Genomic DNA, 23,925 nt, shown 5'->3' with positions numbered 1-23,925 from the left:
ACAAATAATGTGCAACAAACAGAGATGGTGCACAAAAAGTTCACCACTCATGTAGTAACTGATGAATCCTTTGCACATGAAGGTGCAAAGCCCTATGGCGAGTCTCACATTCCGGGACTTATGATCTCCCACCAAACTAAGTTAATTTACTCCTCAATGGTTAGAGGCATAATGAATATATTAATAGCCACACGCACACACACACACACACACACACACACACACACACACACACGTCTATAAATATATCCTGAGCCTCAAACTATGTCAGCCCAAACACCGTAGGATGTGCTTCAGTCAAGTTACACCAATACAACAGGCCCAGAGTTGCTGAGACTCGCGTACTCTCCGGTTACTCAATAACCTCTTGTCTGCAAATGTGTGCATGTTCTGGGAAAGTAGCAGCACAAAATGCCCTCTAAAATAAAAAAAAGCTAAATTCTGCTTATTTGGGTTGTGCACCGCTGGTACCTGTGCCTAATGTGTGTGTGTATGCGATTACGTAACAGGGATTTTGTGGTGAAGAGGTGCCCCTGTAGTGCTGTGTGTTATGGCTGTGTGCAGCACCAGCCAATTGTGTATTGCACCATCAGCAAAAGCTCATTTAACTCTCTGGGGCACTTGCCAGCCACATACTGCGTGCTGATTTGGGGTGGGGGTTGCATTGATAGAATATTGCAGTGTTATTCTACACCACCTCTGCCATTCACCTTGGGCGATGGGTGATGATGCAAGTAGCAGTTTGCCTGTGTGTCTGAGATATAATGAGGAGTGAAGAACAATTTGTCATTAGCTGATGTTGTTTTTTTGTTTGTTTTTTTATCCAGTTGAAAACATGTATTGCACAGATAAACAGCTGTTTCTTTATCTGTGCATGTTTTGTTTGGCAAATATTAGTCAATAGCCACACGTCTTTATAAATAAATGTCTGAATGGTACCATTATATTTCTTTTTTTATGATTATTCATATCATTATCTAGATTGCAAGCACATCGTTTTATGAAATGTGCTGACTGTGCTCATAATGGCATTGCCCATCTCTCAGAGGAAGCTTATTCTCTGTCTGTACCCAGGATCCTCTCTTGGGAGAGAGAAGGAGGAATAGAATGATGTATGAGAGAGCAAAACAGTAGTGCACAGATAAGGGGTCAGAACCTAAAGGTGTAAAGAGGGGAACAGTCATTCACTGGGAATGAAAAATGCACCATTTAATCTTTCAATTGTATTTTTTGTGGGAATTTAAATTCAATTATTTTTTTCAGCTCCAGCTTGATTAGCAAAGATAGCTGAAAGTAAGCCATTCGAAGGATGATTCATTTTGTTAAAAAATGCTGATTAACAAACATCAAAAATAACATAATTATAGCCTAATGTTTCTGAAAATATGACAAGACAAAATTGGTGCTGTGCAATCCAAAATAAAAGTTGTTTATATAATATATGTGTGTGTACTGTATATAATTATTATGTATATATAAATACACACATATTCATGTACATATTTGAGAAAAATGTGTTAATTATACACACACACACACACACACACACACACACACACACACACACACACACACACACACACACACACACACACACACACACACACACACACACACACACACACACACACACACACACACACACACACAAAATTATATTAATATAAAATATAAGTCACATTGTGAATCTTCTTATATAACAATAACATGAAACAAATTCATTTCCCACACATTTTCACATGTTGATGGTGAAACTAATATACAAAATATTTTGTTTTATTTTGTACTTTCTTGTCAACTAAATTTAATTTTTTGGCGACAAATGATTTTTACTCAGTAAACTTTTAATTAAATTATAGCCAAAAGGTTTGAATATTTCGTATTTACAAAAATGTCACAATTCTTGGTTAAAGAAAATGACTATAGCATTTTTTATTTTGACAATAGCAGTTGTTTGCAGTTGATTTGTGTAGAATTTACAGTTCACCTTTAAGAATTTATTAGCACCATGCTAGTATGTTACTTTTAGCTGTATTATAGACGATTTCACATTGTAACAACATATTACAGCGCAGAGGAAATGATTTACTTTAGTAGTTTGTAGAAAGACAAACCTGCGCAATGGAAAGGATGACCAGAAATGATGGCGGCATCTGGAGTTTGTGGAAAATTGAGAAAGGCTGTCTGAGTGAGAGTGTGAGAGGAGAGTGAGATCATGCAGATACAGCCAACCCATCTCATTGTCCACCATCTGTCCTTGCTTCCCAGAGGGACACCCATCAGGGATGATGAAGACATTTCAGACCTAGAACACAATCACAACGACAGGAGAGCTAGATCCAACCTCCCACCATTAATATGGGTGGTAGGGAGAGGAAGAGAGAGAGGAGAGTTGGGAGAAACCACAACACATATGCAGTTAGCAGCAAAAATGTATTGCGGACCGGGCCAGTGTGACTGTTAGATCTCAATTGAGACTTTATTTCGTGCATTTGGACATTAAACCTCACCTTATTATAAGAAGAACCCTCCAAATCCATTCTTGGTTAGGCTAGAGCAAAGACAAGGATTGGATTACACTTGAGTTCTCAAAGGATCTGGCTTCCTTGTTGTCAGTGTTTAAATTGGATGCCATGGGAGGAAGACGCCACACCTTCACAGTTCAAACAGTAAGCCCCACCGGGACTCGGGCGCCTCCACTAATCAAATATACAGGTGTTGGTGTGGGACGCTGAGTACATCTCCTGGGAACAAGGAATAGACTGTGCAATGGAGATTTTATTGCTTTGAATTTCCTCTTACAATGATTTTATTCCAATGCATATTATATCACATAAATTGGGTGTGTGACTTTCAATAAAGTGTAGAGAAAGGGAAAAGCATTCAGTAATTTTAAGCCCAGGAGGCATGCAAGATCTTTGGAGGAACTACGCTGAAATAAATGAGGTAGCCAATAACCTCCCTTTTCATTTTTCTGTTACGGCTTTCATTTCCAACGAATACCCTTATAGTGAAATGAGACTTGACAGAGTGCCTGGACTCAGCCCACGACCAGCAGATTATGATTTGGCCTCAAAGTGTGTAAAGCACCCTCATTAGTGAGGGAAGAATATTTCTCGCTTAGTTCGAATAAGATGTACAATTGTGCATTTAAGATATGACAGACTTGAAATTAGCACCCTGCTTGATAACAGCTTGAGTTATATCACTTTTCGCCTCCTGTTTGAAATTATGCTAATGTGATCATTGGCTACTACAACGGCAAATATCGACGTTTTCATCACACCATGAAAGCTCTCCGACCGGGGAGATATCACATGGTGCTTCAATGATTTAGCATGTGATTTGAGTGTGTGTGTGTGCACTAATCAGAACAACTTGACGGACAGTGCGTCGGAAATATAATTTAAAGGTGCACTTTGTAGTATTTTTGCAGTAAAATATCCAAAAACTACCAGGCCAGTGTTCTATATTTTGTTCAGTTGAGTTCTTACAATATCCCAAATGTTTCCAACTATTTGTAAATTGTGAGAAAATTGCTATTTTAACTAAGGAACTGGGACGTCTGAGGAAGTCGCCTGTAAATTGCATCATATCTGCGTTATCCTCCGTTTCTGGTTTTATTTTAGCAGAAGCACTTGACTCTTCATTCATGTGTAATAAGCGTCACAGCAGCCGCTGAGCGAACTCACAGAGTAATGTCATAACATCATATTAATCACAAATGTATTTAATGTGATAAACAGAGCTGCGTTACCTCATACTCATGACCGGAAAAGCAGAAGTGGCGTCCGCGACTGTGTCCCGCCATAATAAAAGTCCCGCTGCTTGAGAGGCATGTGTTGCTTAACAATCGCTCCAGTGGCCTTTCTCAGCTCACTCAACACTCGGTCCTGCTCTGCTTCATACTACAGTAACGTTAATAACCACATCCATGAACATGATTTCTGCCCGAGTCCTAGCCCGATTCTTTTCCACCGGCTGTGAGGTAAAGACCACATCCCAAGACTCTTGCGTTCAAACTTGCCGTCATCAAACTACGCCCTCTAGTTTTAAATAGGCGCCCTCTAGTGGACAGAAAAATTACATAGTGTAGCTTTCACAACAATAATGTACTAAAAAGGAAAGGTTTGTTGTTTGCATTTTAAAAAGGTTTCCCATACAGACGTTGCTAGGGCACTAACTGACTATGATTCTTTGTAAAGAAAAGATACGCCTATATACTGAACATGTAAGACGCATGTGCATGACATCAGCGCAATTTGTGTTTGTGTAGTTTACAAGGAGACGATAACTATTTAAAAAAAATAAAAACGGTCAAAAGGCAGTTTTTTAGTTGAAAACCGTGCCTTAAGTTTTCAAGTTATTTTTTAACATGTTTTTATTATTGAATGGTTTTTTTTTAATAGGTTAATAACACTCTGCTTATTACACACAGCAGCAGCACACAAACATGCCAGCAGCACACAAACATGCCAAATATTTAAAATAAAAGTATTTTTCTCTGGATAAGTGTTCAGTATTTTCACTCGTAAATTCCACCATTTAAATAGCGAATCCCCATGGTGCAAGCACAACTGGCTTTTAAAGGGAATGGGAGATGGATGCTGATTGGTTTATCAGACGTTATGCTCAAAATACACCCATGACTCATTAAGAGACTAGAGACAACCCTTTTGAACCATGTGCCTGGCACCCAACCGTTTTTTCCATCTTTAAACTAGCAAAAAGGGATTCAGACTTGTGGATTCGGTCTCTTAATTCACATTCCTGGTCCTATTATGCAGTCCAACGGAGCACATTATTCAACAGAAAAAAATGTTTGTCTTTTACCAAAACCTCTGAAATGACTTTCCTCTTCGGTTGATGACACCAAGTCCTTTTGTTTTTGTTTTGAAACCCTCTATCCTCCATGAATCCATCAATATGTTGCTATATAATGCCTACTCAATCCTCATTTTCTGATTAAAAAAACAACAAATTCACCCGATAATGTCACATTATGGAAGTAAAATGATTTATGAATGTCACTTTAGCCCGACTTTAAAAAAATCCTCGATAAATTTGTAATTTTACAACCGTGCCTGGAAATCAGTCTGGAAATAAGCCACCGGAATACTTCTTCCTAATTAAAACGTATCATTATTTTCTTGTCACATTGCTGTAGGGCTGTTATAATTTGTCCCTGAATGCTAGAAAGCACAAGCCCTGCTGCTAATATTCAGCTGACAGCCGTCTGCGTTTCCACGGACTGATAAATGTGGCCGTTTCATGTGGCGCCACACCGCAGAATTGATATCGCTGAATGTTGCGCGACCTCAAGTCATTGTGAGCCTTGTTGTTTGTCTTTCTGTTTTCCCTGATGAAGCCTGGCACAGGTCTCCTTCTCACAATCAGCCCTGCGAGGTGAACAAAGCGGAGGCGTGGGGGTTGCCACGCAGGGAAGTGGAGGAGGATGGTTGGAGGCAGCTGAGACGCTGAAGAAATACCAGTAGTAATGCTGCACCTGAAAGACAGAGAACAGATGTGAGAACTGCAGTGGAACTGTTGGTAAAACGTCCAGTCAGATGAATGCTACTGCTTTGTGCAATTACAAGCAGAAGTGGTGGGATAAAGAATAGACAGCGAGGGCTGTTAGTCAAGAGGAAATGACACTCTGTCTTCCCTCGCCCCTCCCCCCTCGTTTTGATTCGTCTCCCTCCTTCTTGCAGCCCAATTTATATTCTGGCACGGAGATTAGTCTCCTGAAAATGGAGTGCTGATGATTTCACCACTAAAGGATTGTACACTGCAGTGAAGTGAAGGATGGAATGAGGTAAAAGAATGACCAAAAAGATGTGTTTTACTCTCTTCTCATTCACGCCCACCACCGCATTTGGAGTTTCCTTTTACAGAAATCATCAAGAACGGCTCAATTTTTTCTCAAACACTTTCTCCTGCTATTTCACCCCCAAATCATGGCATCTCTGTGGTGTTTAGTTGCTAGTGTTGGATTTTCTGTCTGTTGGAAATGTTCTTTTGGAGCAGATCAATCATAGGGAATCTTTGTAAGCTGAGCCATAAGACAAGTAATGCATTTGAAATGGTGAGACAGACATTGATCCTTTCAGTTGCTCATTAGTTTGTCATTGAATTTGGGAGAGTGTGATAAACACCGGATGATCTTCACTCAGTATGAGAGGGTCAATGCCAAAGTAAAAAGCCTTGGTGCCGTTTAAAACCTGAAAATGTCTGGGCCAATCTCATGCATTTAGATATACAATATGAAAATTAAAATGCAAATAATATTTTTGTCTATTTGGCGATTTAAAGGTGTCATGAACTGGCTTTTTAAGAAATTTTAATACTGTTGTCTGAGGTCAACTAATGACGTTTGTGTGGTTTTTACATTCAAAAACATCATAACTAATAAGTAATAGGCTATTTTCTACACTGGTTTGGAGGCTCTCTCCTGAACGCTGGGTTTTGATGGGCGTGACGCACTGGAGACTTGGAAGTAAACGCCCACGGCTAGGATTGGATAAGATTTGCATATCTAATGAGCTTAAGCTCTCCTGTCAGGAGTTCACATGAGAGAGGAGAGATTGAGGGAGAAGCGGCAACCAGAATGATTCTCTCGACCACAGGGCTCGTAAACGTTTTATCAAACAAACACAACAACAACAACAATAATAATAATAATAATAATAAACATTTATTTTTACATTTAACTTAATAAACATTTATTTATTATTAATTATTTATTTATTATTTATATATTTATTATTTATTAACATTTATTTATTACACATAATAAACATATATTTTTACATTAATTTTTTACAATGATTCATCTCTTATCAACCCACTATTGGTTGGTTTATTATTTTTATATTACACATAGCCCGGAAGATTGGTCGATATAAGTGCGAACCGCGCGGGTGCACGCGCACACACACACACACACACACACACACACACACACACACACACACACACACACACACACACACACACACACACACACACACACACACACACACACACACAAACACACATGTTGGTCTATGTGGTTTACAGGGACTCTCCATAGGCGTAATGGATTTAATACTGTACAAACCATATTTTCTATCCCCCTACACTGCCCCTGCCCCTAAACCTACCCATCACAGGAAACATTCTGCATTTATACTTTCTCAAAAAAACATCATTTAGTATGTTTTTAAGGCCATTTGAATTATGAGGACATTTGATATGTCCTCATAAACCACATTTATAGAGTAATACCAGTGTAATACCCATGTAGTTATACAAATTTGTGTCCTCATAAACCACATAAACAGGCTCTCTCACACACACACACACACACACACACACACACACACACACACACACACACACACACACACACACACCCGCACCGCCCTTCAAATGTCAAGTCAAGACTCGAGAGACAACAGATCAAGAACAGCATATTATGAGTTTCATCAGCCTGCCGGGCTTTGCGAGCATGGCCCATACATGGCCCATACGTGAGCCAGCTGTCTAGAAAAGCTTTTCTTTGACTAACAAGGATGTTTTCAGCTCTGAAACTTAGAGGATATTCTTATGCTACCATGACCTTTTATATATCAAAAGCTCAAGGGAAAGTTGATTTCTCAATTCATCGCCCCTTTAAATGGAATGAAACCATACCATGGCAATGCAATAGGTAAATGACAAAGAAAGCTATGGTAGCCTGCACCTTAACCTACCTAGCAGTTGAGTTGTCAAGAGGCCATTTCAGTTGTTGATACCAATACTATTTGTATCATTCTATCATTAAAACCACAGCTAAAGAATATGCTATCGAACATACCCTATTTTTAAAAAGTAAAATATTTATTTAATAAAAAAATTATTATAAAAGTATTGTTTCAAGTAATTACTCAAGTTACCATTGAGTAATAAGAAAAATAAGAGGAGCGATTCTACCCCCCCCCCATACATTAATTTAATAATAATATTAAAGCCATAATAGACATCTGCAGGTGATGCTGTAGAAAAAATATTAGCATCGACTTGTTATATAAAATTACTGTTACCTTTAACATCTCTACCAATCAGAATAACAGCAAACACTTGTGAAGTTACACTAATAAGTCAGTTAATTGTGTATTCATGTTCTAACTTATTATGCAGAGACAACTAAGTAATCTCTTATCTCTATGTGCACACAATTTATCATCATCATTTTCTTAAGTGTTTTATTTACCAGTGAAAATGTCCCTCAAAACATCATTAAAACAAGACAAATATGCTTGAGAAGCAAAACTTGTAAAAATAATAGGATTATTAATAAGATTTGTTGTTTGTTTTCAAAGAATCTTGATTGATATTTCTAACCCCGCTGGCAAAGTATTTTAAGCACAAACTTGTGCTAAAACAATATAAAACCATAACAGTCGTGTATAAACTGCAAAAACAACAAAAACAAATTCTCTAAATTTACATATTAATGTGCATTTAAATAAGGTTAATATCTTTTGCAGTTCTCCAGTAATCTTCCAGTAAGTAGTGTATCTTGTTTTACGGACGTGCAGATAAAAATACCAATTAAGAAAGTGTTTTTGCTCTGCTCAGTCTTTACTTCCTGTTATTGGCTATGAGTCTAAATAGGGTCGATTGAGCGAAAGCTGGAATCCAGACCTGATCTCTGATGTATAAGCCCTTCCTCTCTCTCACATCCTCTCGTTTGATCAATGGTTCATCAGAAGGGCTGGACTTCAGTTAGGTTCAGCTCATGGTGCAATGACACCAATCAGCAATCCATTCAGGCCTGAGAAAGACAAGACGCTTGTTAAAAGCACTGTGGGAGAGAGCAGGCCGATTCTAATGAGAACCACGTCCACCGCAGCTGCCTCGTTGAATGAGAGCTTTCAGGAAGCCAACAAAGCAAGAATTATGGCACGCGGAGGAATCGCACAGCTGCTCTGCCTCTTGGGCCGAGCGTGTAAAGGGCGTGCGAGGTGTCTCAGCTTGCCCTGCGGACCGCGTGAGCCATGTTAAGGTGTGTTACGCTGTGAGTGACGGATGGAGGCAGTTTGTTTTTCTTTCCTCACTGAGGCCGACAGATAAGGCACAAGCAGAAGGCTGAGTGACGTCATCTGTCAAGATGTGTGGAATAATTCTCTTGCTTCTGTTGTCGTGGCAACGTGAGGACACCTGACAAATGCTATTCTGCTCTCTGATGCAAGCGCTTGCGTTTTTTCTTTCTTTCTAATTGCTTTGGTATTTGCAGAATGGGCCTGGAGAGACAGGGAAAGACGTGTGTGAGTGTGTGTGTGTGTTTACTTTTCCCCACGAAAAGGCCAAACATCTACCTGAATACATGAGTTTGATTCTTGCACTATCAGTGCATTACATCAGAAAGGGAAAGTCATACCGCCAACTACTGTCAAAAATGTTTCACCTACTGCGTTTTTACTGTGTGGGTGAATCTTATGAAACCTGTCAAGAACATGTCTGGGTCAAGTTTCACCTCAAAGTAAAAAAAATATATATAATGTTTTGCTTAAAGAAAATGAAGCCTATTTAATGCCCATTATGATTTGTTTGTGCAGTGTGACAATTTTTCTGTGACAATAAAATACATTTTACGACCAAAAATTCTCATAACCAAAATGTATTTCATGAAACACACACACACACACACACACACACACACACACACACACACACACACACACACACACACACACACACACACACACACACACACACACACACACACTTACTGTATATACAAAAAATATACTATACAAATATGCATGCACTATGTTTTTTTGCTTTAAAGGGTTAGTTCACCCCAAAATTAAATGTATGTCATTAATGACTCCCCCTAATGTCGTTCCACACCCGTAAGACCTTTCATTCATCTTCGGAACACAGATTAAGATATTTTATATTTAGTCCGAGAGCGTATGCAAGTGTATGCACACTATACTGTCCATGTCCAGAAAGGGAATAAAACATCATCAAAGTAGTACATATGTGACATCAGTTAGTTCATTAGAATCTCTTGAAACATCGAAAATACATTTTGGTTCAAAAATAACAAAAACACGGATGTCGCGTGATTTCAGCAGTTTGGCAGTTTGACACGCGATCCGAATCATGAATCAATAAGCTGATTCACAGCCATTTGCATCTTTATTTAAGGATTACATTTTTTTTTATTTTCGATGCTTCAAGCGATTCTAATTAACCCACTGATATCACATATGGACTATTTTTGATGATGTTTTTATTCCCTTTCTTGACATGGACAGTATAGTGTGCATACACTTCCATACGCTCTCGGACTAAATATAAAATATCTTAAACTGTTTTATAAAGATGAACAGAGGTCTTAAGGGTGTGGAAGGACATTAGGTGAGTCTTTAATGACATCAATTTCTTTTTTGGGTGAACTAACCCTTTAATGCTTATTTAAATGGGGAAAAAAAACAAAGTATTATAGCACTTTTGATGCAATTTCTAAATCTGTTTTATTAAATGCAATGCAATGTCATGTTACAATATCTTGTATCATTGAGAAGAATTATATAATATATTATTATATAATATAAAAATATTAGACATTACGTTAAAGATAATTTGTGGAGAGAATGTGTGCAACTGTCACCACAATCATGTCAAATTACTATTATTATTTTTAATGGGTTAGGGTTCATTGTGCTAATCCAAAATATAATAAAAAAATTGTAATGATGAAATGTGATCAAGACATGTTTTTGTGAGTTTCACCCATGTACTACTGTGAATATACAGATATAACACAGCAGTGTGTGTGAATTTTGATCAACTTCTTTGAGAAGATTTTACTTGGATAAAGCACAACATGCTGCTTAAATAATCGATAGTTGACTAGCTGTCCAACAACCAATGAATGACCTATCCTTACTGTGATATGAAATCTACAAGTCATTCAGAAAAACACCCTCCATCCACGACTGCCTCTTTATAGTTATTGTATCACCGCACGCTCAAAAGTTGTTAGAATGAAGCGAGGTGGGAAATCGCCCTAGACAAATTAATATGCTGTGTTGACAAAATTGAGCTCAAACCTTTTTCACCCATGTCACTGTTAAAACATCCCTTTATACTTCATTTACTTTTCGTTTTGACTTTGTAAGCACATTTTCACGCTCTTTCCGCCACTGCAGCATCTGGTGCTGTAGTAAGGCACTTGATAAATGCATCCATACAACTTTGAGTTTTGTAATTATCAGCTCTCTCTTTGAAGTCAACAGAAAATCAGAATTGACCCTGTTTACTTTCTCGACTCATGTTCCTGGTCTAGTGCAGTATTCATCATTTCATGTTATTCAAAAGATTTTTTTTTGCCTTTGTAACATTTAATCAAAATCTAATAACTTGCCCTGCCTCTTAAACAACTTTCTTTCAGCTGAAGTCACTTTAGCTATGTGATTAATGTTAACCAATAGGTTTTATGCTGCTTTTGTAGGTAATACAGCTTTTTCAGAATCTTACTTAATTTCATACTGGGTAATGTTAATATGCCATTATTATATGTATTATTTTGATAACTTGATCTTTAACCTTCACATCCAAATCCCAAACTCGATTCCAAACAGATAGAGAGCAAGGCCGTAACCATGTCTTAGATACTGGGGGGAACAAAGTTATTGGGTTTTTTTGCGTGTGGAGAGAGGGTCATGTTGGGTTATTTAAAGGAATTAAAGTATTAAAGGATTAAAAGGGATTTAAGGAAAAGGAATAAAGAAAAAGGAACAAGAATGGTAAAAGTTCTATTGTAGTTGTGAAGTAAATATGTAAAATAAAATATGCACACATTCACTATTATTTTCATCATATTTTCAATTCAAAATGGTGAAATTTCATTAAAAAATGTCAAGTAGTTCGCATTACTTATTGATATTCCTGTTGGCCGGTGAACGTTTTTATTGTAAAACAGTTGTCAAATATTAAATGTTTAGTTACTTAGCTATTACGATGCACTCTTTCACTGCTATAACTAAAGTGTTGCATTGGAATTTGTACTAACAGTAAGCCCCGCCTTCTTTGATTTGATTGGCCATCTCACTAATTCTGACAGTGACGAGTGCTGGTAGACTTCTGAGGCAGACCAACCTAAAAATGTGACATTTTACTTTTCTCATCCTAGCAACAAACAGAGCAGTATGTTATGGAGTATGTTAAGTTACAGAGCAGCATCAACAATATGAAATATGGGTGGTGGTGGGGTGGGGGGATTTGACCAGTTCTAATTATTCAGGGGGGCTTGTCCCCCTCAATGTCAGTGGTGGTTACGGCCCTGATAGAGAGTCAGAAAAGTATAACCTGATTCCTGGGACAAAAATTATGTTTTCAACAACTGACTGCAAACTTGCATTGGGCACTTAATTCTGATATGGAATGGCCACTTTTCATGATCCAGTTATTTCCAAATGGATAAAATCCTGCCTTACATTTTTTCTTTTGTACTTGAAATATATCACATTACAGAAGTTAAATGCCGGATGCAGTTTCAGGTTTAAACAATGTTAGCCATTTGCTATTATAAGAATTCAGTTGTTTTTCCTATATTATAGATGACATCCTGCATTCCATATTAAGCCTGGAATTTGCAATAGACCTTTTAGCTCCATGTCAAAGCATAAAAAAATCAACAGAGGGCAAGCTCACCAACCCGTCTACTATTCACTCGGGTGCATTTAAGCTTCTCTCCTCACTGTCTGAAAAGGCCCATGTAATCAACACCAGGAAGCTGGATAACGAAAGCCAGCTTTCTTCCGTTTCTTTTTGATGCATTAGCGATAGCAGCATTAGCATTTCAAGCTTCCTTATAGAAGAATGTGGCCAAGACCACGCCATGTACCCCCCTTAAATGCGAGCAAGCGCCTGATAGCTACCTATTAAGGATCAGAGGGACTTTGATCTTCTAAGCAAAGCAGAGAGAATCCGGTCTCCAAAGCTCTTTGCGATTGTAACTCAAATAAGCCTTAAAAATCAGGTTGTTGTCAGCCTCTGATATCCACCCTCCCAGGCCAAAAGTGACTGTGTCATGTATTAGACATTATCATATCAACATTATTAAGCAAAAATGTGTGAGAAATTATATCGACTGACTGCATTAGTGGTGTAATCTAACACTAGTATCTAAATGAAGCACCCAGTTTCTTCTCCAGTGCTGTCTGAAATCAAGACGTGCGAATATAAAGAGCGGGAATTCAGTTAAACCTTTTATACAGGGTCAAAATTTAGCTAGATTGCTAGATGACATAAAAACACCACTTAGGGGGAAAAAGCATTTTCCCCATTGATGACTTTTCAAAAGTAGCTATGACTTCTGAAAATTCCAAAAAGTCATTAATATAATATAATTAATATAGTATAATATAATACCAACATTATTATTATAAGCCATTTTGGCAATGTTTTTGTTTATACTTCTTAAAAAAGAGAATAGCCCTTTTGAAATGTTTATATAATATATAATATAGGCCTAATATTATATTATATTATATTAATTATATTATATTATATTATATTATATTATATTATATTATATTATATTATATTATATTAATTATATTATATTATATTATATTATATTATATTATATTAATAGTGCAATTGTTGGTGCAAAACCCTCAACAAACATTTTAAAGATAAAAAATAATAATAATCAAATAATATCAAGGTGCTGTAAACTATAAAACTGTTTGCTACAAGAGACAAGACAATACATTAATGTAATATGTAAAGAAATAGCAGTTTGCAATATCAAGCAGAATAACGAGCTGTTTCGTACAGCTAACAATAACTTTAAGCGAATGACACCGGAAGCCTGACACATTAAAAATGACATATGGCCATAAAACTGTTCTTACCTGAAAATAATGTGGATAGTGGCCAAGTTTTAGAAGGACTCACACGATAATTTCTTGGTTCTGTAAAAATGTCTATGTGTCCAGACAGAGGGTAGCAACAAATATGTGATGAAACTTCTGAAACAGGAGAGAGTCCGTGGGGAGTTGATGTTTCGGCACACCTTTATCAGATGGAAAGCCTCAGGCGATGAGCGGACGACTTACGGATGTGAAACTCTGAACATCCACCTTTTTTTCACATTCCCAAAGGTCTGCTGTCCAGAGGGCAAACTGACAAGCAAAGAACAAGAAAACAGCAGAGGATCGATATTGGCATGACAAATTACACCACAACGTATGCGGCAAAGGTAGATAGATGTTTGTGCAGAGTTTGAGGATCGTAGAAGGTGTGGACGAAATAAAAATCAAGAGCACAGCATTATGTTTCCTTTTTTACCTGGAGAGATGGAGGAGGAAAACAACAGTGCTTGGATTAGGGAGATGGAATTCTCTCTCGCCTCAGGGAACTGCCATTAACTTACTGGGCTGTAGACAGGCGGTCATGCTGCTGTTGCTAGGTGCTCGATTCTCCTCCGCTTATGAGGGCAAACCTCCTGCTCCATCTGTCCGCTATACACTAAAATCCGTAAATGGAGGTGGATTTCCTTCGTTTATGGTGCTTGCTCAAACTTGGGGTTATTGATTTTTATAAACCCCCTAATTTTAACTATTAGAGTATCTTCGTGTAGGTGGGCTCTTTATCTATTAAACGGCTTAGAACACCTGACCTGCATAGAAACACCCTGACAACCAGCTACAACACATTCAGATTGTGGATGAGAGTTTGCACAGGCAAGCACCATACCAAAAATAGAAAATATAGAATCATAAAATCATTTAAAATAAAAGTTTAAATATACACTGTAAGATTTAAAGTCTCTACCTTAAATGTACAATCAACATACATTACATAAAAAATTACATTAATCTGACTTTAAAAAATGAGTTGAATGTATAAAAGTTATTTTGATGACTTAAACATATGTTGTCATAACTTACTGATCATATCATTTTTTTATAGTGTAATTTAAAAATATAGATACAATTAATATACTTCACCTACACCGAGCAACACATTGTTTAAAAAGCTTAATAACATCTTAAACAATCTATTTTTGCAAAAAAAAAAACTTTTAAAAAAACTTACGAAATGTAATGTTTACCTCATTAGGTGCGTTTACATGGAGCACTGTAATCGGTTTAAAAGTCCAATCCGAATGAAAATGCTCCATATAAACACCTCAATCGGATTAAAAATGCCCAAACCGAATGAAATTGTGATCCGTTTGAGGGGGGTGGGATAAACCTTTTCATGAAACCTTTTTCCTTTTTGCACTTTGAGATTCTTCGGAATGACTGCGTTATAAATAAAATCTGTTATTATTATTATTATTATGAACCGATCAAACGAAAAAATTATTACTTTTGAGTGTGCATCCTTATATGACATGATACACAGCGCATGCCTTCACCACTCCCTGCATGCCGCGCTCACACGCAGGCTATAATGTTGAGAGGAAAGTTCATTTTTCTGAGGGGTAAACTTTTTATTTCTTAAGAAGTTATGAAGATAATGTTGGCATAATGCCACAGACATAGCTGTCTACACCCTCTCATCTTGACAGCGTTTGTACAAGGCACTTTTTACTTCAACTGCACCTGACAGAAGAAATGATTATTACACTTTACAACAAATAAATAGCTTTTATAAAACCTTATAAGTCCTGGTGGCCGTTGAGAGTTGCTATGGCATCCTTGAACACATTCCAGCTGCTGTAGAGGACAGCGTCGACATTTCTGATGCGCCAGACAAACTGCTCTGTGATGACTGCGATTGAAAGTCAGCACATGTAAACCCCAGATTGGTTTAGATAACGTCTCATGTAAACAGTCCACTGAATCTTTCAATCTAAATTATTTTAATCGGAATGACAAAAAAGTGTGCATGTAAACGTGGCTCTTGTCTTTTGCCAGGTTACTGTATTTGGTAAAAGTATTGCTCAAATGTTTGTGTTTGCACACACGTATACAGCACACATACACACGCCTTTCTGTTGCCTCATTATGAGTGAAAATGGTGCCCTCACTCTCTTTCTCATTTGCTCTGCGGGTCTCCAGCTGATACATAATTGAATATACGATGACGAAGTTCGCGAGAAGGGCAACCAGTGACATCCACACACCTAAAACGGAAGTCTCAGGGGGCCAACAGTCTCCTCATCACTGCTTATTTAAAGGCTGTCAATCAACCTGCAGTGAACACCTTAGGGATATTATTGCTGCTTGCAGCCATAAGCACATCACATAATCCAAATTATCTATGTTACCTTTTAACAACAAATACCAGACATGCAATTCTCAATAGCATATGAAAACATCCAATGTGATATTTTTGTGAAACCTTTGATACTTTTCTCAGGATTCATTGATGACTAAGAACTTGAAAAGAACAGCATTTATTCAAAATAGAAATACTTTCTAACAATATAAATCTTTACTATCACTTTATAGAAATTTTATTTAAAGGGGTCATGAATTGAGAAATTAACTTTCCCTTGAGATTTTGATATAAAAGGTCATCATAATATATACAAATATCCTCGAGTTTCAGAGCTGCAAACATGGGTGAGATAAAAAACAACAACAACTATACTGTGCCTTCTGGATCTGATAGGAATGATGCACAATTATGGGAGAGTATTGCATTGTTATGTTTGATATCTACTGAATTTTTTATGTGTCTAACTAAACATAACTTACCACGCTGTCACAGGCTTTGTATTTGAGGTGTTGTTGGTTCATTGTGCTGCAATTAAAAAAACACAAAATACAATCTCAAAAGTTTTGAAAATGCTGATTTGTCTGATGGGAAGTTTTCCTGATGCACGTAGTACTTGGCTTTTGTGTGTGTGAGAATGTGTGTGTTAGTTATGCACGGTCCGTGGTTATATCCACCGATCGGACATGCCAAGTAATAAACATTCCAATGAATTGCGGGTGGATGACAGATAAATCATTTTGTTTGTTTGATAAAGACAGTTTGCAAGCCCTGTGGGCGAATCATTATGGTTGCCGTTTCTCCACATTGGAAGTTTTGTTTTTGTTTAACAATTCCTCACATGTAAGGGGGCCGAAGCTTATTTATAATATGCAAAACTACCAATCATAGCAGTGAGTGTTTACTCCCAAGTCTTCAATGTGCCACGCCCATAAAAACTAAACCAGGGTGGAAAATAGCCTATTACTTAGTCATTATGATGTTTTTCAATGTAAACACCATGGGAACATTGTAAGTTGACCTCAGACAACAGAATAAAAATTAAAAAGCCAGTTCATGACCCCTTTAATTCCTTTCAAAACTTTTGAATGATAGTTTATATTGTTACAAAAGATAATATGCCTATGCCTAACAATTTAACTGATTTGAATAATAGAAATTAATAATTTTCTGTGTATGCCAGGTTAAAAAGATGTTTTAGGTTGTAAATAGGAAAATAATTTACCACCTGCAGTTGATATTATTTGTATTATAAACTGGCCAGAATTTTGAGACCGCAAAAAATGTGGATAAATATATTGCGGAAACGCAATAAAACTATATAATGCATTAACAGCTCTCTCAAGTACTGGGAAGCTAAACCATTTAATGATTTGTAAGTAATTAGCAAGATTTTATAATGTATATAGGGAGCCAATTCAGTGTTGAGAGAACCAGGCTAATACTTGCTGGTTCTAGTAAAGTTTGTTTACTAAGCGTGCAGAGCAACCACCCAGTAGAGTTTTACAATAATCTAGCCTTCAGGTCATGAACGCTTGAGCTAACTGTTCTGCATTTGTTATTGTCAGCATATGTTGAAACATTAAAAATAATGTAAGATATATTTTAAATATGGAAGAATGCGGTTTTGTAGGTGCTAAAAATGTCGATTTCAAATGAAATATTGGTATCAAAGAGCACACCCAGGTTCCTAACTTAGTTGTAATTTTAGTCTGAATGTGCCTCTGAAGTCTACTAGTGTCATTGACTCTCAGCAGTATTTAAAGGAGTGGTTCCATGGTGTTTTTCTAGGGTTGGTTGTGTTTATGGGGCGCAGTATAACATGTCTTAATACTTTTTATTTTTTTAAAAACACTTTATTTTTATTAATTTTTACCTTTATTCTCCTTTGAATGGCTCGTTTGCTTCCTGCTTCTATGAAGCCCATCCCTCCAAAACACGCAATGGTCTTAGATTGGTTAGATGGTCAAATGTAGTTTCATGTATTTTTATTGGCTGAAGTTTCAAGCACAGATTGTCCGGAAACTCCACATCCCTTACCATAACGGGCAGAAGTCACATCTGCGTTGTAAATAATGGCGTCAATATTGCCATACTAATTTGAGCCCGAATCAGACCCAGATAGTGGGAATGAAGGTCAAGCAGAACCTGTGCACGAAGGCTTTTAATGGACGTTAGTGAATGGTAGGCATTTTCATATTTCAAGTAATTTTGTAGTGTCACTGTCACTGCTGTTAGTTATCTTTTCATAATCTGGTTAAAGTTTTACTGTATCCGAATAAACGATTGAGTAGTAGCTTGTTTGTAAAGGTATTGTCTTATTTGTAGCATGAACAACTTGTTTATATAATATATTTTATATAAATAAACGATGTTCGCAGGTGTGATTACATATTTGTTGGTGTTTGTGGCCGTTTGTTGGAGAAGTATGAAACAATTTAGTTAACTGTCTAGCGTAGCCTAGCCCACGTTGGTCTTGATGCAACCAAAACACACACTACACATTTAAAAGACATGTACTTATACGTAGGTTTAGGCCCATAAACAGCAGCTTCTGCCTTTAATGTGGGAACTGCTTCATCTTTTAGTATGAGCCTTTGAGCAAATCCAGTATTGAACTCGTGAAGATTCTTGAAGCTGTCTTCCATGAAATGTAGGCACAGATGGCTACATTTACATTGTAATCAGCAGGAACTGAATTAAACACTAATTGTAACCATTTCTCCCAAAGTCCAGCGTCCAGCGTTGGAAGGCCAAACACAGAAGTTGTGCACTTGAGGTGAAAATAACTTTGTTTGTGGCATGTCTGCAACACTGTAGCCTACTGCAACAGCTCTCTCTTCCGTGACTGCGTCGTGGCTTCGCCCACTTTGTTGCTTGTTCCCGGGGGCAGTGTTAACGTTAATAGCAAGGGTTTATGAAGTCACCAACCCGGAAAAGAAGCTTGTTGTAGTCCAAACCGGCCGTTTTTGTAGGCAATAAACTGCCATAACTTTACAAGACAATATCTCCGTTTCTGTTGAACTTTCAGTGCTGTAACTTTGTAGATATTGTTTATGCTCAAGCAGCAACATTACACACTAACTAAAGTTAAAAAAGTGAAATCGGATCCAACCACCCCTTTAAACTGTTCCCCCATTGCCATCTCCAAAATCTCAGCACTACACCAAAAACCACCAACAGCTATATTCATTACACTTTCATCAAGATCAAGGGGTAGCATCAGATATAGAAACTGATTTTTATGTTCTTTCTGTTTGACCTCTGCTGTGACGGCTGTAAATCTACTTGTGAAATCAGGGAGAAAAAAGGAGAGATACATGCAAGAGAATTCTGGAGAAGGTGGAGAAGTTTTGCAGGCTGCTACAGTAGCGGTTCTCTCTCCACTGGTGTGATGAGGGGAGAAGCTGATAACTGTCTAGCGGCTTGTATCGCTCAGAGACTGGCTGCAGCAGGGTGCCCTCTGGGTAATTGCCTTTCCCCTGGGCTCTCTATAATGCCTCTGCTGCTCTCCATGCATGAACATGAGCGCAAAACACACTTACATAAACACTGACACACAACCACTTGTGACGGCAGCAATATATTCAGACTTTTAATATAATACAGAGAGGTTCAAGGACACGTAACAAAAACTAACAAGGGCAGATTGTGATAGGCACAATGTTAATGAGGTTCACTGCAAGAATTACAGCTTACAAAATGCTCTCGGAAACATGAAAAATCTGACAATTTAATCAAGAGGAAGCGTAGGCGGAAACTCAGAAAAATCAAAGCACAGATGAAATCGGAAAGCAGCCCAATGACTGTTTTCAACGGGATGGATTTGGATCAAATCTGCAAAAATTCACAGGCTCTGCTCAATCTAAGGTGGAGCCCAACGGAAATGACAGACTGCCAGTGCTAGGCTAATTTGGTCTGATTGTGTGTTTTGCTTTCATCAAGTGCATTTTGCAAAGGCACTCAAAACACAAACACATTAGGAAACCTCTCGCGTATTGTGAGCAAACTCTCCCTCTGAGTGCCAAGTCCATAATCATCAACAATCAAAGATTACAATTGCCTATCTAATCTGGACATTATTTATGGACGGCCATTAAGAGTTTTGCTGCATACATTTTGCATGTAAAAGACATTTGTTGGTAGCAATTTGGTTCTTTTTTTCCCCGAATCAATCAGCGATTGGGCTTTAAACCAGACAAGGTCCCTCACTCCACTAACGATACATTACAAACCTGATTAACGCTATTTAAGTCACATTGGTTCAGACTAAAGAATCAGGGGACACAATTAGGAGGAGGACAGACTTGAAAGTTGATCAAAATTTTGATGATGGTCCCTGATGGACACAGTCCATTGATTTTGTTTAACTCATTTCACTTTTGCCAGGAGGAGCTGTACGTGATCTGAATGGCCACCTGATGCACATAAATATGGCCCCCGGCACTGGGGAAGTGACTTTCAAAGTGTCCTAATTTAACAGTAGCACTATAGTCAAGGTACCCTTAATTAGCTACACTCAAAGTTAGTAACAAAAACTAGCTAACTACATTGAAGCTATTTAGGGAGGATACCTTTAAAGAGAGAGAGAATATTAAATAAAGCAAAATAAAATTAGTCATCTGGTTTATATTAAATAAAATGTACTAGTAAAACCGAAAAAGACTAATAAACGAACTTAAGGATATATAAACTTTAAATCAGGGTCAGATTCTCACTATTAACCAGAGACAAATATATACAGACCTTATGCCTTTTTGGGCGGTGTTACTCTTACCTTTATTACTGCTCTATCCAGTATCACGCTGGAGACTGTAAGCTGGATCACCAACAGTTAATGGTGATCCAACTTTTTAGCAAAACCTGTGTTTTGTATTGTCCCTTTGTATTGAAATTCTTTCACAAAGCAGCCTGGTGTAAAATGATTTGCGCATTCCCTTTAAAAATAAAACTAATCCACTGAGTCTTTAGTGGCTTTGATGTTAGGAGTACATGGAGACTGTTATGTTCACTCTTACATCCAACAACAAAACTCCTCAATCACTTAAGAGAGATTCTTTTTGCTACAGCTGCTACAGCATGTAAGAAAATGGCGGACTATGTACAACTCGCTCAGGGCGGGGTATTTACTTAAACAACAGTGTCTGTCAAAAAAATTGGGGGCGGGGCCTGTAAAAAGTGACGTCACTTTGCCAGGAATCAGTTCTGAGACACGGCTTATGATTTATGGGAATTGAAAAAAACAATGGGTGGATTTTTATCTTAATAGGGTGGTTGTGTACACACACTGCTGACACACATTTATATTCAAACACCATGTAAAAGTGAATTTTGCATAATAGTTGCCCTTTAAATTCCACCTCTGGAATGGGTCAAACCATAGATATTACCAGAGAAGTTTAAGTGAATACGCTAGAAATCCGCACTCATTCAAGGATGTGCACTTCATCTGACGGTATACGCACAAAGGGTTTTATTTTACACTAAAAGGTTAATTAAGCATATCTATAGCCTAACTGTTATGCACCTTTTGGACCATCATAGTCAAAATCCACTCACATTCAATTGGACTGCTCTTTCACTGTCACAGCAACGGTTCAGCAGAACGAATGTACCCTTCTCTATCGCTATGTTTTTAACGTTTTTAAATCTGAAAACTGTTTTACTGACTGAGAAATCACTTAAAAATATGCATGCAGTTCAGTTACACAGCTGTTAAGCTTTTTAAAAAACGAAGCGAACCATTTTTTTCCTCTTAAATATCTACAGCAGTAGTCCCCTGTTACTATAGCACCAAACCCCCCATGCCTCACACATAAAAGTCACGCAGGGCCTCACACCCCCCTTGCCTCAATAAACTCCTAATTACAGCTCATTAATAGTTAGTAAGGTAGTTACGTTTAAGTATTGGGAGGGATTAAGGGAAGTAAAATATGGTTTTGCAGAATGTACTTATAAAGCACATTATATGTACTTTATATGTCCAAATAAACAGATGCATGCTAATAGGTAACTAGTTAATAGTGAGAATTGGACCCTTAACAAAAGTGTTAAGTTTGTTTAGTCTTTTTAGATTTGACTAATTTTTCTTTAAAAAAAAATTAACAAATTACGGCTACAGCCAAACAGTACCTCAATTAGGGTGACAGCATAAACAGCTTAACTGACTATTATTAAAGACGCTATTATTTTACAAATTATACAAAATCATAGTGGTGAAAAGCAGCATTTAGATTATATTTTAATAATTAGAATGTGTGCAATTTTATGTTGGGACTCAAATAAATCAGTGAATAATTTTGTAAACAAACCAATTCGCTAAACTGTTCACTTAAGTTAGCAGTGACTTGTTTTCTGGGAAAAGTACCTTGTTACTTGTTATGCTCAACTTGTTGTGTGTGACATGATCAGCAGACAACCTTGTTTGTCAGACAAAATACTCAAGTCAACCGGTCAAGAAACCTATACATTCCATGTTTAACTTCCTTTTTCCAACCTTGGTCTTTGGTATTAATGACCTACGCTAGAAGCAAAGCAGACTTGATAGATTTTAGGTTACTTGAGCTTGGCATAGTTTCCAACAGCAACTGAAACAGAATCCACATTCGACATTCTGTCGGCAGCCACCGGCGACACTACAGTCATTAGGAGCTGCATACTTTCCCGATCTTGCTGAAAAAGTTGAGTGTTTAATGCTTCTTTCCACCTCTTGAGTTTCCCCAGGAATGAGATTCATTAATTTGAGCCCAGTATGAAGTGATCGAGAGAGTCTCAGTCAGCCGGTCGCAGCTTTTTCTCCATCTCCACATCGGGTCTGTAATTGAATTCCTGCTCCTAACAGCGGGTACAGGGGTGTGTTAATGTGGTGTGTGCTGTGAGCTGAAGTACACTGGAGTGTAAGATGTGTTATGGAAGAGCACAGAACTGACACTGCATGACGAATACAGAGGAGCAGAGAATATGGTCTGTTTTCAGTGGGATACAAATTCGTAGATCTGGTACAGAATGATTGCGGATAATTAACTTCACAGGGGGACGGCTTGTTTTTTTTTTGGCATGCTTTTTTTTTGATGGAAAAGCACCTAAAGTAGGAAAGAATTGTTCCTTCATCTTATTCTCCAAATTTTTGAGACCATCCTTCTGGCTTTCATGAGCACTGTACCTTAGTTTCCGACTGTCGTCCTCTATTGACAGCTCAGTCACTCCGTGGGCCAGTCATTAGAGGTTTCTGTCTTCCTCTATCCTTTTCAACCAGGGGGCTGTGGAAAAGATTTACAAAACCATATGAATTTTCAGTAGCACTTACAATAGAACCTACTAGAATAGGTTTTCATGCTTGAATGTTAAAATGTTCACATATTTTACATTTTCGCAGCACCTCTCTAAGTAACACTCACACAAACAGTATCTATAAGGCTTTTCACACTGGCCTTAACCCCAGGTAAAGGAACGTTTCACACTTATAATTTAGGGTGTGTTCACACTGTTAGTTTGGTTCGCTTGGTTCATTAGGTTCTGATGACCCCACCCCACCCCACTTGGTCCACTTGTCATTTTTAACACTGAAAAAACAGGTATGCGTGAGCATTCTGTCCTTTTTAGGGTCTGATCTTTTTTTTCCCATTTATTGTTCGTCTTTAGTCCATATTGCTTTCATATTTAATTTGAAACGCACCAGAGTTTGTTTGGAAGCGGACGAAGACCCACCTT

At 37.6% G+C, this 23,925-nt stretch overlaps 1 protein-coding gene and 1 long non-coding RNA gene across 4 annotated transcripts in view; one reads left to right on the top strand and one right to left on the bottom strand.

Annotated features, from left to right (window-relative positions):
- tmem178bb (transmembrane protein 178Bb) overlaps positions 1-23,925 on the top strand; it is a 99,755-nt gene that overhangs the window by 4,126 nt on the left and 71,704 nt on the right. The window lies entirely within an intron of this gene.
- The window catches only part of LOC137048837 (uncharacterized), an 82,985-nt gene continuing 63,363 nt past the window's right edge, over positions 4,304-23,925 (bottom strand). The window contains exons 5-6 of one of the 2 annotated variants that reach the window (XR_010899521.1): positions 23,378-23,474; positions 4,304-5,506 (exon numbers count right to left, since the gene is read on the bottom strand). This is a non-coding gene — a long non-coding RNA (uncharacterized lncRNA). Of the gene's footprint in view, positions 5,507-8,508; positions 8,798-23,377; positions 23,475-23,925 lie in introns of those variants that run through there. The other variant, XR_010899522.1, reaches the window with a different exon arrangement.

The sequence above is a fragment of the Pseudorasbora parva genome, chromosome 20, assembly GCF_024679245.1.
Source record: "Pseudorasbora parva isolate DD20220531a chromosome 20, ASM2467924v1, whole genome shotgun sequence".
Classification (NCBI taxonomy): Eukaryota; Metazoa; Chordata; class Actinopteri; order Cypriniformes; family Gobionidae; genus Pseudorasbora; species Pseudorasbora parva.
The sequence above is the reverse complement of the archived record's forward strand: the minus strand, read 5'-3'. Positions and strand labels throughout refer to the sequence as shown.